Here is a 16,579-nt window from a genome sequence, read left to right on the forward strand (position 1 = left end):
CTACATAGACTATCCCATTTAACCCTTACAGTTATCCTGTGAGGTAAATTCTATTCCCATTTTACAGATGAAGAAAAGGAGACAAAGAAAGGTTAAGTCGAAAGTTCTCTTGGGAAGTTTGTCATGATGATGTTTTGAAAATGCCAGATTGAGTTATGGGTCACAAGGGATTAATATTAATCAGATTTTTTTGATTTCCAGATTATTCCGTACATGACATGTTATACTTTTGTTAAAACCTGCATCAAATCTTTCAACTTTCTCTCAGAAAAAGGTGCTAATTCTTTTAATATTATTTTATTTCATTTTATTTTTGTTTCAGTCTTTCAAAATTCATTGTGATTTTTAATATGTCCTTTTTTTTTCATTTTATTTTACTTCTTTTCAGTGTTTCAGAATTCATTGTTTATGCACCACACCCAGTGCTCCATGTAATACGTGCCCTCCTTAATACCCACCACCAGGCTCACCCAACCCCCACCTCCCTCCCCTCCAAAACCCTCAGTTTGTTTCTCAGAGTCCACAGTTTCTCATGGCTTGTCTCCCCCTCTGATTTCCCCCAACTCATTTATCCTCTCTATCTCCCAAAGTCCTCCATGTTATTCCTTATGCTACACAAGTAAGTGAAACCATATGATAACTGACTTTCTCTGCTTGACTTATTTCATTCAGCATAATCTCCTCCATTCCCGTCCATATTGATATAAGAGTTGGATATTCATTCTTTCTGATGGAGGCATAATACTCCATTGTATATATATGGACCATATCTTCTTTATCCATTCATCCGTTGAAGGGCATCTTGGTTCTTTCCACAGTTTGGTGACTGTGGCCATTGCCACATTGTGAACTTTGGGGTACAGATGGCCGTTTTTTCCACTACATCTGTATCTTTGGGGTGAATACCCAGTAGTGCCATTGCAGGGTCATAGGGAAGCTCTATTTTTAATTTCTTAAGGAATCTCCACACTGTTTTCCAAAGTGGCTGCACCAACTTGCATTCCCACCAACAGTATAAGAGGGTTCCCCTTGATCCACAACCTCTTCACCACATGTGGTTTACTGTCTTGTTAACTGGCCATTCTAACTGGTGTAAGGTGGTATCTCAATATGGTTTTGATTTGAATCTCCCTGATGGCTAATGATGATGAACATTTTTTCATGTGTCTGTTAGCCATTTGTATATCTTCTTTGGAGAAGTGTCTGTTCATGTCTTCTGCCCATTTTTTGATGTGATTATTTGTTTTGTGCGTGTTGAGTTTGAGGAGTTCTTTATAGATCTCAGGTATCAGCCCTTTGTCTGTGGTGTCGTTTGCAAATATCTTCTCCCATTCCATGGGTTGCCTCTTTGTCTTGTTGACTGTTTCCTTTGCTGTGCAGAAGCTTTTGATCTTGATGATGTCCCAAAAGTTCATTTTCACTTTTGTTTCCTTTGCCTTTGGAGACATATCTTGAAAGAAGTTGCTGTGGCCGATATCAAAGAGGTTACTGCCTATGTTCTCCTCTGGGATTTTGATAGATTCCTGCCTCACATTGAGGTCTTTTATCCATTTCGAGTTTATCTTTGTGTATGGTGTAAGAGAATGGTCGAGTTTCATTCTTCTATGCATAGCTGTCCAACTTTCCCAGCACCATTTATTGAAGTTATTTTTTCCACTGTATATTTTTTCCTGCTTTGTTGAAGATTATTTGACCATAGAGTTGCGGGTCCATATCTGAGCTCTCTACTCTGTTCCACTGGTCTATGTGTCTGTTTTTGTGCTAGTACCATGCTGTCTTGGTAATCACAGCTTTATAGTAAAGCTTGAAGTCAGGTCCCTTCAACTGATGCAGAAAAAGCATTTGACAAGATACGGCATCCATTTCTGATTAAAACAATTCAAAGTATAGGGATAGAGGGAACATTCCTCAACTTCATAAAATCTATCTATGAGAAACCCACAGTGAGTATCATCCTCAATGGGGAAAAGCTGACAGCCTTCCCTTTGAGATCAGGAACACGACAAGGATGCCCACTCTCACCACTCTTGTTCAACTTAGTATTAGAAGTCCTAGCAACAGCAATCAGACAACAAAAAGAAATAAAATGTATTCAAATTGGCAAAGAAGAAGTCAAACTCTCTCTCTTCACAGATGACATGATACTTTCTATGGAAAACCCAAGACTCCACTGCCAAACTACTAGAACTCATATAGCAATTCAGTAATGTGGCAGGATACAAAATCAATGTACAGAAATCAGTTGCTTTCTTACACACTAACAATGAAAATATAGAAAGGGAAATTAGAGAATTGATTCCATTTACTATAGCACCAAGAACCGTAAGATACCTGGGAATAAACCTAACCAAAGAGTCAAGGATCTGTATTCGAGGAACTACAGAACACTCATGAAAGAAATTGAAGAAGACAAAAAAGATAGAAGACCATGCCATGCTCATGGATCGAAATAATAAACATTGTTAAAATGTCTATACTGCCCAGAGCCATCTATACTTTCAGTGCCATTCCGATCAAAATTCCACAGGCATTTTTCAAAGGGCTGGAAGCAAACAATCCTAAAATTTGTATGAAGCCAGAAGAGACCCTGAATTGCTAAGGAAATGTTGAAAAAGAAAAAAAAAGGTGCTAATTCTAATCTTTCCTACCTGCTTCACTTTTGTGTATGTCTAAACTTCTCCGTATAGAGTAGGCATTGCTTTTTTTTTTTTTGCAGATCTAAATGCCCACATGAGCTGTTCTTCAGTGTGGAACATTTCCCCCCTTCATCATGCCCATAAATGAAGTACTTTTGTTCCAATGTCTGGTCTTGTCTTTTGAAAGAGCCCTTGTCTTTCTCCGTAGTGTGTTTCAAAGTTCTGAGACAATAAAATTCTGCTACTATAATTTTATTTCTGTCCGCCTGGGATTGGGGCATCTCTGGGTGAATCAACAACGTTCCTTACCTATTTACCCTTCCCTGGACTGCTTGCATCTCTTCCTTATGCCCCAGACTCTTTGATCAATGGGGGCTCTGTGTGGGGCTGATGCTTGGAGAACATGGCATGGGGCTCCCCTGTCTTGGTCGTTGGTGAAGTATCAGTCTGATTCCCCCACAGAGCCTAAGAGCCCTCGATCATTAACCTTTCCCCACATGAGAATTGGCCATTTATTTCTGCTTCTTGCCTCTTTGCCTCTCCAGCAGTTTTTAATCCATTTAATTCACTGATAGGACTTTTTCCTTTCACACCATGGTTACCCAGTTTCAATAATAGGCATTTGTGAGAGCCTTATCAAAAGCTCTTTGATAGTCTAAATAAATCACATCCATGCTGTGAGAAGAGTGGACCCAAGAAAAATCCGAAACCTTGGCAGATACAAGTGTCATCTTGTTCTTTAGATGCTGGCCCTTTTATAACTTCAGGAACCACAAAGTTAAGTTTTTAGTGTCCGAGGCCCTCAAACATTTATTCCTGGCTAGCTTCTGTCCTAGAATTCCGCTGTGGAGAGACTTCTAGTGGCATCTGTAACACATTAACTTCTATTTTCTCTCTTTGGGGTGAATAAAGTAATTTGTTGCCTTTTTCTTTCTCCTGTTCTAGACATAGGAGTGGAAATTTCATCATTTTGGAACCCTTCAGGTTCTTATGTCTTAATTAGAATGTAACAAGGAATAAGGAATCGAATCCCATGGTAGAGACGAGGGGTAGCCTGAAGAGAGGAAACTTAGAGGGGAAGTCATACTGCCCTGGGTCCTGCTGTTCAAACGCAGACCACAGGGAGCCTGTGCGTGTTGTTGGTTTTTGGTGCTCTCCTGGGGTCTGCAGTTCTTCCCTCTCTGCCAGCTCAAGTCTCTTCTGCCTGGAGGATCCAACAGTGATGAGCAGGGGAGATTAGGATGCGATTTGTTCCCATCTACAACCCTGTCCTTCGTTTTCCTGAGCAAACGTCACTGGATTCATCAGTACCTTTCAGTGCTCGGCATTTAGAAATCAGAAGCCTCTGTGAAAGTGCAAATGTGTATCGTTTCACGAGATGATTCCATGTTTTCTATGGAATATTCAAAATGTTTAGTGGCTCTTGATTATCGGATTAAATCTGGTCTTTTTAGTCTGACATCATGGTCTTCCACAGCCTGACATGATCTTTTCTTTCCACCTTTTTCTCAGCCTAAAGTCCCTGCTAGGGCCGCACTCCCATTCTATGTCTTTTGTTCTCTATCTGGCATGCTTCCCAGACTTCTTATTATCCTGAACACAGTCGTGCCTCTGGGTCTGTCCTATAGTTTCAGGAAACCATCCTCAGATGTCTCTATTTGGGGTCCCGGCCAGAAGACAACACTTTCAGAAAAGAAGTCCTCCTTGCCCGCTGACTCAGCACCAGCCTACCCTTTATCCAACCCACACAGGATCTGCTTTACCTTCTGCGGGTGGTCTGTTCCACGTGTGTGGAACACACTGTTCCTTTCACTGGACAGCTGTCTCAAGACCTGTGAATCACAGGTACACTGAGGTCCAGCTGCAGAAAGAAGGCAGGCAGAAAGAAAGGGGAAGAACCAGCATTTATTAGATGCCTTGACTTACCAGAGGAGCATTGTTATTTCCGCTTTACTGATGAATATTCTGTAGTGTAGGGAGGTTAGTTTCAAGGTTCCATATGTAGTGAATAGTTAGAATTCAAAAGGCTACTTTTTTTCCCCCCATAGGTCCTATCGCCTCCCTAAAGTGCTACCTGAAATGTTACTCTGTCTTTATTTATTTCCTCAATAACTATTTACTGAGCACTGGGAATAGAAAAATAAATGAGACAAACTAAGCTGGTGACAAATAATGCAGGGAAGGAAAATGAGGAGTGGCAAAAGTTGGTTGTGAGACTGGCTGTTCCATTTAAGCTGGTCAGGGAGGGCCTCTCTGATAAAGTGACATTTGAGCAGAGTCTGGAAGGAGGTGAGGGAAAGGGCCTGCAGATAACTGGGAGAAGCTTTTTAGGCAGCAGGTGTGTGGGTGGGAGTTTAAGGAGTAGCAAGGAGGACAATGAGCCTGGAGCTCAGTGATTCAAAGGAAGAGTGGGGGGAGGTGGGATGAGAGAGAGAGAGAGAGAGAGAGAGAGAGAGAGAGAGAGAGAGTTGGGTCCAGGGAAAGGGAGTGGATGGCAGAGGGGTTAAGGAGGGGATTGGTGGGGCAGGTAAGAAGGTCTAGGGAGAGAGAGGGGAGGTGACCAGGAAATCATGTTATAAAAGTTATGATAGACTTTATAGTAAAGTAGTTTCTTAAACTTGTGAAATAAAGGAATTATTTTCATCATAAGGTGAGTTTGTTTCTCAGCAACCACTATTTTCTATTTAGCCTGAAGACTTTTTTTTTTTTAAGATTATTTATTTATTTGACATAGAGAAATCACAAGTAGTCAGAGAGGCAGGCAGAGAGAGAGAAAGGGAAGCAGGCTCTCCGCTGAGCAGAGAGCCCAATGCAGGACTCGATCCCAGGACCCCGAGATCATGACCTGAGCCGAAGGCCGCGGCTTAACCCACTGAGCCACCCAGGCGCCCCCCCCCGCTTAAAAAAAAAAAAGATTTTATTTATTTGAGAGAGAGAGAGAGAGCACAGAGGGAAAGGGGCATGAAGGCTCCCTGCAGAGCAGAGAGCCCAATGCGGGGCTTGATCCCAGGACCCTGAGATCATGACTTGAGCCAAAGGCAGATGCTTAACCGACTGAGCCACCCAGGTGCCCATGAAGACACATTTTTTCCAGTTTTATTGAGACACCCTTGATATACGACATTGTATAATTTAACATGTACAACATAATGATTTGATATTTGTATATATTGCAAAATGGTCATCACCATCACTTAATATCCATCACCTCACATAGTTACACATTTGTTTTTCTTGTGATGAGAAGTTTTAAAATGTACTCTCTTAGCAACTTTCAAATATACAGCACTGTTAACTACAGTCAGCTTGGTATTCTCCTATGAAATCTATAGACTTTGTTGGATAACCTACCAGAAATGTCAGTCACTTCCCTCACTTTTCTGTTATTCTTGCTAAGTGTGGTCTGATGCTCCACTCTGAGAGCCGCCAGGCTCACTCAGGAAGGCAGCCGCATGTTTTTGTCATCAGCTTAGTTGTCTGCAGCCAGCACACACATAGTTCCCCTCAGGTGCTCTCAGGTGTTACTATTCCCCAACAGTGGCCGTGAACAAGTTTTTTTTTTTTTTTAATTTAAAGGTGAAGACTTTTCCCATGAGCTTGCCATTTTATCCAGGGTGTTGCAGAAAGTCTGTTTACCCAGCTGCGAAGGCTGAAAACTATGCAAAGCTGAAGCATGTTAAAAGTCCCCAGCTAGAACACCAAAGAGATAGAATAGAGACTAATCCAGGGCCCATTAAAACAAGCCCCTTCTTTGCAGTGCCAAGGAGCAGCGTCTCCTAAGCCTGTGCTACTCACGCCCTGGATCACAGTTTTGCAGACGTAAGGACCTCAAGGGAGAGATTGAAAATCTGGTGTGCGTTGAAACCAAGAAGAGAAGGATAAAGATATAGTGTTGGGAGTTGGGGAAAAATAATAGGAAGACATGGAATGAGGAGGAAGGAAGTGAGAAATGATGGAGAAAATAGACATACAATTCATTTTCTTTCTCTCTCTTCCTTTCTTCCCCATTACTGGCCACTGACCATGTGCACTTGTCCTGCAGCTATAGGGATGGAGGGAGAGATCTGGGCTCTTGAGGAGTTCATGATCTAATTAGGAAAATAAACAAGTAAAGCAGTGGTTTAAGTAGTGCGTGCTAAGTGCCACGGTAAACATATAGGGTGCCGAGAGCACAGAGAAGGGGCAGCTACCTCAATGTAGGCAAGTCAAGGAAGGCTTCCTGGAGGTGGTACCACCTCAGATGAGTCTTAAAGGACAAAGAGAAGTAGGTGGAGGAAAAAAGATACCACAAAGGAGGAAATGGACAGAGTGTAATTTCCTCGGGAGAAAACACAGTAAGTCATATATAAATGACATATAAAATAAAGCAGCTTAGAAAGAAACTGATGACAACTTTTAGATTGCTTTTTGAAAAATGCTACATGTGTTCAGCAAGTGAATGCCAATTATTAAAAAGTTGGTTACAGTAAGAGGATATAAGTAAAAATTAACAGTGTAAGATAAATTTTCCTTTTAAAATGCTGTGGCAGTTACTTAGGTGAAATAGTATTTTTGATTTTGAATGATCTGATTTTTCTTAAGATTCTGGTATGTAATTGAATATTTACTTATTTTCAGAGTTTACAGTATGAAAATGCTGTGAAATTAAGTGCTGTAGTTCAGGGTCCTCTAAACAGAAGTGCTAAACAAATATTTGTTGAACTCAAAGTTTATTAATGAGCCGCATCTTAACTAATCACTTCCAAAACTTGGTGTCAAATTATTTTTAATTGGCTTGTTCAGAATATTGGAGAGCTGGACCTGGAGCCTTTTTTTTTGCTGTTGAGAGAAGGAAGGACTGTAATGTCAGCGGTGCCTAAAGATAATGTTAATTTTTTTTGTTAAAGATTTTATTTATTTATTTGACAGATCACAAGTAGGCAGAGAGGCAGGCGGAGAGAGAGGAGGAAGTAGGCTCCCTGCTGAGCAGAGAACCTAATGTGGGGCTTGATCCCAGAACCTTGGGATAATGATACAAGCCAAAGGCAGAGGCTTTAAACCACTGAGCCACCCAGGCCCTCCCCCCTTTTTTTTTTTTAAAGATTTATTTATTCATTTTAGAGAGGTGAGGCAGAGGGACAGAGGGAGAAGGAGAGAGAGAGAGTCTCAAGCCAGCTCCACACTGAGCGGTCAACCCCACGACCTTGAGATCACGACCTAAGCCGAAACCAAGAATTGGATTGCGTCATGCCGGTGCCCCAAACTATTTACCTTGCCACATGTAATCACCTGCCACCTTGCTGCACCTCATAATGTGGCCTGGTGTTTTAACCCTCTGTGTCTTCCCATATGCTCATTGCTTTTCACTAAAGGATATAATTTCTTTGTCTCCCTGGCTGCTACCTTCAAAATGAGCTCACAGTATGGGCGCCTGGGTGGCTCAGTGGGTTAAAGCCTCTGCCTTTGGCTCAGGTCATGATCTCAGGGTCTTGAGATCAAGCCCCACATCGGCTCTCTGCTCAGCAGGGAACCTGCTTCCCCCCTCTTTCTGCCTGCTGCTCTGCCTGCTTGTGATCTCTCCCTCTGTCTGTAAAATAAATAAACAAAATCTTTAAAAAAATGAGCTCAAAATTCAGAGCTTTTCCTGCCTCACTTGTCTGTTGTAAGCAGCCCCTCTCACACCGCTGCGTCCAAGCATCTTTGTCCTTAACTATCATCTGTTGTCCTCCTTGACAAGGTGGTCAATTTCTAAATCTCTTAGATAATCTTGAAATTTCTTAATTTCTTATTTAAAGACTGTGTTTTTAGAGCCAGTTTAGGTTCACAGCACTAATGAGAGGAAGGTACAGAGCGTTTCCATGTGACCCCCGCCCCCATCTGCCCCCACCAGAGAGGGACATCTGTTGCAATTGATGAATCTACACTGACACACCATAAGAGACGATACCTTTTCTGATTTTTTCATTTTTATTTCTAATGTCTCTTTGGGTTTCCAGCACTCAGAAAAGAAATGTTTTTGGGGCGCCTGGGTGACTCAGTCATTAAGCCTCTGCCTTCAGCTCAGGTCGTGATCCCAGGGTCCTTGGATCGAGCCCCGCATTGGGCTCTCTGCTTAGTGGGAAGCCTGCTTCCCCCTCTTCCACTCCCCCTGCTTGTGTTCTCTCTCTCTCTGTCTCTTTGTCAAATCAATAAAAAAAAAAAAAAAAAAAAAGAAATGTTCTTTTAGTTAGTGAATTGGAGTCCGTGAAGGACTGAATGTGAGGCAGGAGCCTTCCACTGACTAACTCTGTGGCCTTGAGCTTGTGCCCTGATACCTCTGAGCCTCAGGTCCTTATGTGTATACGATGTGCATAACAATTCCTGCGTCATCCTGAGAATTAAAATCCAGAACGCACATGAAAGCGACTTCACAACACTCAGCACACAGCAGAGCTCATTCTATTTTAGGGAAATCTCAATCCCTCAACATCCTAAATTACAGTTCTCCAATTTTTTTTTTTTACCGCCAAATTTCTCCTGTATCTTTTTTCATAAAAAGGATTGAAACCCCTAGTTTTGAGAAATTTTTCTCTCCCTAGCTGTAAAGAGTTCGTGAGTTCCACAGTTTTTATTTAGTAAAGTTCTGTGGAACTGCCAGTCAAATCCTGGTTAGAATGATATAATGAGTATTATTGTATTAATTTATTCCAGCAACAGGAAAGCATGATATTGTGTAGTTGGCCTGTGTGGCCTTATTGTAGCTAAATAAATGATTTTGAAATATTAAAAATAGCTCACAAGACTTGGGATACATTTAACTTTGTACAGCATTCTTAATAAATGCTATTAATACTGCTTTGTTTTTTTAAACCAAAAGTGGACCTTAATGCCTCATAGCCTATTCCCTTTCAAGAGACACTTGTTTCTCAGTGTGGGCAATGAATTTGGAACTTGTGAACACTCCACTTAAATTATTCCTTGCATTTGTGGCTGTACCCTCATAAAGAATGAAACATTTTGTGTTCCTTAGTTGCTATGCAGTGTTAATAGCCTGTATGAAAAGCTTCAGCCAGGGCCTTTGAACTGGGAAGTAAAATATACCCATGGGTTTCCCTGTGTCATTTTTACAGTTAAGTTTTACAAAGTTTTAGTGGATATTTTTGATCTTCCTGAAAGCTGTTGAATTTAATTTTCTGCTAAACCATATCTGAATTTTCTTAATTTTTATTCTTACTAAAAAATGAAGCTATAGTTGACCCTTGAGCATAATGGGTTTGAATTGCACAGGTTTGCATGCATTTTTTTCTGGTAAATATAGGACAGGAATGTAAATGTACTTTCTCTTTCTTATGATTTTCCTAATAACGTTTTATCTAGCTTACTTTCTTGTAAGAATGCAGTATCTAACACATTGTAACATACAGAATATGTATTAATTGACTGTTCATCTTATCAGTGAGGCTTCTGGTCTACTGTAGGCTGTTAGTGGTTAAATTTAGGGAAGTCAAGGGGCACCTGGGTGGCTCAGTGGGTTAAGCCTCTGCCTTCGGCTCAGGTCATGATCTCAGGATTCTGGGGTCAAGCCCCATATCAGGCTCTCTGCTCAGCAGGGAGCCTGCTTCCCCCTCTTTCTCTGTCTACCTGTGATCTCTCTCTCTCTCTGTCAAATAAATAAATAAATTAAATATTTTTTAAAAAATTAGGGAAGTCAAAAGTTACACACAAATTTTCAGCGGTGTAAGGGATTGGTGCCCCTAACCTCTGTGCTGTTCATTCATTCGTTTGTTTGTTTATTTATTTATTTATTTAAGATTGAGAAAGAGAGAGTAAAGGGCAAAGGAAGAGAGCCAAAGAGTGAGTCTCCCCACCTGAGCAGAGAGCCCGATGCAGAGCTTGATCCCAGGGTCCTGGGATCATGACCTGAGGTGAAGGCCGATGCTTAACCCACTGAGCCCCCCAGGTGCCCCTAGCCTGTGTGCTGTTTAAGGGTCAACTCTACTGTATATTTAATTTCCAGCAGATATGATTAACTCCTTCCTCTTCCCGGCTTTTTAAATCCCTATTTTAGTGCTTCTCTTGTCTTCCTTTCCTGGCTCTAGTTTCCTAGCCTTATCCCATCTTTTATAGTTTGAGTTGTTTTAACATGAATTTACAAATGGAAATTATGTATCACCTTCCTTTCCCTTATTTGCATAGAGGCTTCACTGAATAAGTCGTTTGCTTAGAGAACAAGGGAGGATTTTATCAGTGCCCACCTATGTGATAGAATTTAGAAGGACAGGAAAGGTCCTCTATTCCACGGAATATAACCCTCCCTTATACATAGTTTGCTGATTTCAGGGGTTGGGCAATTATAGATTTTTTTTTTTTAAGATTTATTTTAGTGAGGGGGGTGCTGAGGGAGAGGGAGAGAATCTCCAGGGGACTCCCCACTGAGCACTCTCATTCCTTAACGTAAGTAAGTTTTCTCAGACTTCCTCTTCAGAGAAATATGGAGAAAGCAGAGAAATCTTTAAAGCTCAGACTGCCCAAGGGAGGCAAAGAGCAGAGGGAAAGGTGGAGAGCGGTCACGGTCAGGGAGCCCCAGGGATCCCGCTCCCCCTGCTGATTCTTCTGCCAGGCCTGGGAGGCTGGGGCAGTCTCTTTTAACTCTGATTCATTCCTCCCCTCTCTAAACCTGGTAACCATCGACTCTCCTATGTCTGCATGTTTTTAATATATGTAGAGAAACTTATTGCTTGCTCCCTCTGACACTCTTTGGTTGGTCTAATATTCTCTTTCCCATAATGATCACACTTTAAAATCTTCCTGCTAGCCTCTCCCACCCCCGACCCCTCCCGCCCCACCCCCCTTTACTTCTATTAGTACCTTATGAGGCTGCATTGCATGTGATTTATGTATATCCTCAACCTACATGTTTAGTTTATTGCAACCTCCCTCCTGACCTCTTATAATGCTTTGAATCCCATTCTTGTAGGTTTATCTGGCATTCACTGCAGAGGGCTGTTTGGGATAAATGGATCTGATGTTTTGGTGATTTGTTTTTTTACGTACTCCATGGCAGCTCGGCCATTATCAGCTAATAGATGGTTCCTTGTAAAATGTCTATATTTTATGTGGTACATTTTCTGGATGTTAGTTCTTTGGAGATAGGTTTAAGTGGCTATGTGTTGTTACTATAAAATCAGCCTGGAGGGAAAAATAATGAAAGAAACACAGCCCTGGAATGTATCCTTTTGGCTTACAGGATGCAAGGGGAACTACTGCAACTCTAAACAAGCTTCTCGTGACCAGGGAGCTTTCCACCCTGTTAAGAGAATTCTTTGTGACTGAGAATCAAGTGATGTCTTTAAGTGAGTCAGGATGAAATGGAAGGTCATCTCCCTCCTCCCTGCTCCCCCATTTTTTTTTTTTTCTTTCCAGGAGGGCCATAAACCATTCCAGGCTGCCTTTTAGTAGAAAGAATTAGATGGTAGTGGTGGGATATTTATTTATATGTATGTGTTGGGGCAGCTGGGGGGGGGGAGGGGGGCAATGGTGGTGGGAGGGAGTCCAGTAAGCGCCATTTCCCTGGATAAAATATTTAATATGCTCATTTCTCCATTGGAACTTAATGTATAGTTTTGGATTTATAGAATGTTAGAGTCCTAAACACTTGGGGAGCTGGATAGAGCTTCAGACACCGTTGGACTTAACCCTTCCTAAGAGTAAGAACTAGAATTTAACAGCATCATGGCTAGAGGCTCCGTGCAATCTGGTGGGAGACTCAAAGCTAACGCAGAAGGCCTTCCTTTTGGGAGGATGTAGGCACAGTTCTCCAGACTTTTCTGGCTGACCCTGTTTTGCTCTTGACTTTCGAACTGGACAGAGAATTTGGAGTTTGATTCTGTCTCTTGACACTCTGGTTTGCTCTTCAGACTGCAGACTTGTCCCTGCCCTGCCCGATTTCCTGCCTGCCTTCGGCGCAGACGCAGACAGAGTTCTGTTCGGCAACTCCTTTGCCCCTGCTTGCATTCTGTTCTTATCTCCTCTGAGCTTTGGAGCTCTAGCGTAGGCCTTCCTCTGGTCTTTGATCTTACGTTAACTGATGTTTCTAGTAAGGGCTGACTCCACCTCTCCCCTAGTGCTGACAGCTGACATCCCTGCTGAGTCTTGATTTCCACCAGCTGTCCTGCATCCCGGACCATTTCCCTGATGACCAGCTTCACCTGGACAGTCTACAGTAGTCCTGGCAAGCTGCTCACTGCTCCCCGATGTCAGACTAAACCTACCTTACTTCCAGTTGCACATGTTTTGGCCAATAACACACAGCTCTTTGGTGAGGCTTACATTGGAAATCTGATTATCAATGCCTTTTCCATAGTACTCACAGAATAGTGGCTTTTTCCTCTTTTCTCTGAGTATAAATGTTCTCTTAAGGATAATACTGTCCAGGAAAAGAAAATAAGTGTACATTCCGCACCCCACATTTACAAACACACATGCAGAGACACACGCAACTTTTAGTCTCTGAATTTAAAAAATTTACATTTTCCGTTCTTAATGATTTTTCTTCCCTCTATTGTGAATTGTTTTTCTTTTTCTCATTTGCTAACTTTGGAAAGAAAAATCCAGACATTGGAATGTCTGAGTTTATTTAAGTCTCAGTACTCTGTTCAATTTAATGAAGGGAAAGAAAAAAGGGAAAATCAGAGTGCTGGCCTGGATCTTCATGGCCCCAGGGTTGACCCTCTCTGGTGGTCACTGATATGTACTATATCTGTGAAATAAGAGTAATTGATTGTTCCAAGCTATTTTTAAACACGTCAGGATTTAGAAATATACTCTAAAATATAGAAAGAACGAGTATAAAGTTAGAAATTGTGAGAAAAATAATTGTTTTTATATTAATTAACATGCTCTTTTCTAAAACAGATTAAAAAAAGGGAAAAGAGGACGTATTTAGTATATTGAATGTCATATTGCATACCCAGCTAACAGAGAGCACGGTCATTTCTGATGTCTATGGAACATTTACATTTCTAGACCAGGTCACAGAGAAAAAAATCTTAGTAAGTTTCAACAAAGAAAAGTCAGCTACAATGAAATATTTTAAAAAGTAGTGATAAATTTAGAAATATAAGCATAGATAAACCTATAAAGCATAGTGTATAAATTAAAAATTTTTAAATGGGATTAAAATTTTAAAATCTTAGTTACCTATTGTGGTAGGCAAACCATCCTAAAACTTAACGCTTTAAAACGAGTCCACAAACTGTTTCTATAAAGGGCTAGATAGTAAATATTTTTGGCTTTGGGGACTAAATGATCTACACCACAGCTGCTTAACTCTATCAGTGCAGTGAGATAGTAACCATAGACAAGACTTCAGTGAACAAGCATGACTGTATTCCACTAAAGCTTTATTCATGGATACTGGAAGCTGAATTTCTTTCTTTCTTTCTTTCTTTTTTTTTTTTTTAAGATTTTGTATTTATTTATTTGAGAGAGAGAGTATAAGAGAGAGAACATGAGGAGGGGCAGAGGGAAACAGAAATGGAGAAGCAGGGGCGCCTGGGTGGCTCAGTGGGTTAAAGGCCCTCTGCCTTCGGCTCATATCATGATCTCTGGGTTCTGAGATCGAGCTCCACATCAGGCTCTCTGCTCACAGGGAGCCTGCTTCCTCCTCTCTCTCTCTTTGCCTGCCTCTTTGCCTACTTGTGATCTCTGTCAAATAAGCAAATAAAATCTTTAAAAAAAAAAAAAAAAAAAAAAGGAAAGGGAGAAGCAAGCTCCTTGCCGAGCAGGGAGCCCAATATGGGGTTTGATCCCAGACCCTGGGCTCATGACCTGAGATGAAGGCGGATGCTTAACTGACTGAGCCAGCCAGGTGCCCCAGAAGCTGAATTTCAAACAATTCTCATGTGTTAGGAGATATTCTTCTTTTTATTTCTAACAACCATTTAAAAATATTAAATCTAATGAGAACTCATAGGATTTACTCTATTAGTGTTCCTATATGTCATACATCAGTGTTAGCTATAGTCATCATGGTGTACATTATATCCCTAGTACTTACTGATCTCATGACTGGCAGTTTATATTTTCTGACCACCTTTCTCCATTTCCCCCTCCCCCATCCTCCACCTCTGGTGATCGCAAGTCTCATGTCTTTTTCATGACTTTGATATTTTTTTTTTAGATTCCACATATAAGTGAGATCACACAGTATTTATCTTTCTCTGTCAGACTTATTTCACTTAACATAATGCCTTCAAGGTCCATCCATGATGTTATGAATGGTAGGACTTCCTCATTTTTTATGGCTGAATAATATTTATTCACATATTCATGTGCATGGGGATAATAAATTTAATATTTAAATTATAATAACTAATCATTATTATAGTGTATGTTATATAAGTAATGACTAATATTAATAATTAGTGATATTAATTAATGATAATAAATAATATATGTTCATATTTATGTCATATAACACATTCACTGACATGTACAAAACAACTTCTTTATCCATTCACTCACTGATGGACACTTAGGTTGTTTTCACATCTTGGCTATTATAAATAATGCTGCTATGAACATGGGGTGTAGATATCTTTTTCTTTTTTTTTTTTAGTTAAAGTTTTCATTTCCTTTGGATCTGTTCCTACAAGTGGAATTGCTGGATCATATGTGGTAGTTCTATTTTTAATTTTTTGAGGGTTCTTCATACTGTTTTCCATTGTTACTGTATCAATTTACACTCCTACCAACAGTGCACAAGGTTCCCTTTTCTCTACATCTGTAACAGCATTGGTTATCTCTTGACTTTTTGATGACCATTTTAATGGGTGGGACATAATCTCATTGTGGTTTTAACTTGCATTTTCCTAATAACTAGTGGTGTTGCACAGCTTTTTATGTACCTGTTGATCTTTTGTATCTTTTCCTGGGGGTAATGTGTACTCAGGGCTTTCTTCCATTTTTTAATTGGGTTATTTTGTTGGGTGGCATGGTTCACTATTAAGTTGTATGAGTTCCTTTTATATTTTGGACATTAACCCCTAAACAGCGATATGGTTTACAAATATTTTTTCCCATTTTGTAGGTTGCATTTTCATTTTGTTGATGGTTTCTTTTGCTCTACAAAGACTTTTAGTTTAATGTAACCCTCCTTGTTTATTTTTTATTTTGTCCATTTGCTTGTGCTTTAGACGTGGTATCCAAAAAACCATTACCAAAACCCATATGACAGAACTTTATTCTTATGTTTTCTTCTAGGATTTTCATGATTTCAAGTCTTACGTTTAAATCTTTCATCCATTTTGAGTTAATTTTTGTGAGTAGTAGAGGATATGGGTCCATTTTTATTCTTTTATGTGTGAATATTTTATTATCCCAGTGCCATTTGTTGAAAAGATTGTCTTTTCTCCATTGAGTATTCCTGGTTCCTTTGTCAAATGTTAACTGACTGTATATGCTGTTTGGGTTTATATCTAGATTCTTGATTCTGTTGCATTGGCCTATTTGTTTTTATTTCAGTACATTATTGTTTTGATGACAATAGCTTTATAGTATAGCTTAAAATCATTAAGTGTGATACCTTCTGGTTTGTTCTTTTTCTCCTTTGGAGTTCTTGGGCTACTTGGAGTCTTTTGTGGTTTCATATATTTTCAGAGTGTTTTTTCTACTGCTGTAAAAGATGCCATAGGACTATTGATATGGGTTATACTGAATCTATAAATAAGTTTGGTAGTATTGACATTTTAACAATATTAATTCTTCCAATCCTTGAACATGGGATATCTTTCTGTTTATTTGTGTCTTTTTTACTGTCTTTAATCAATGTCTTGTTTTCAGAGTAGAGGTCCTTCAACACCATAGTTAAATTTATTCCTAAGTATTTTTTACTGGTTTTGATGCTATTATACATGGGATTTATTTATTTATTTTTCAGAAATTAGTTGTTTGTGTATAGAAACACTACTTATTTTTAGATGTTA

At 40.1% G+C, this 16,579-nt stretch overlaps 1 protein-coding gene across 2 annotated transcripts in view; it reads left to right on the forward strand.

Annotated features, from left to right (window-relative positions):
* SUGCT (succinyl-CoA:glutarate-CoA transferase) overlaps window positions 1-16,579 on the forward strand; it is a 799,797-nt gene that overhangs the window by 352,489 nt on the left and 430,729 nt on the right. The window lies entirely within an intron of this gene.

The sequence above is a fragment of the Mustela putorius genome, unplaced genomic scaffold, assembly GCF_011764305.1.
Source record: "Mustela putorius furo isolate JIRA1106 unplaced genomic scaffold, ASM1176430v1.1 tig00003845_pilon_pilon_pilon, whole genome shotgun sequence".
NCBI lineage: Eukaryota > Metazoa > Chordata > Mammalia > Carnivora > Mustelidae > Mustela > Mustela putorius.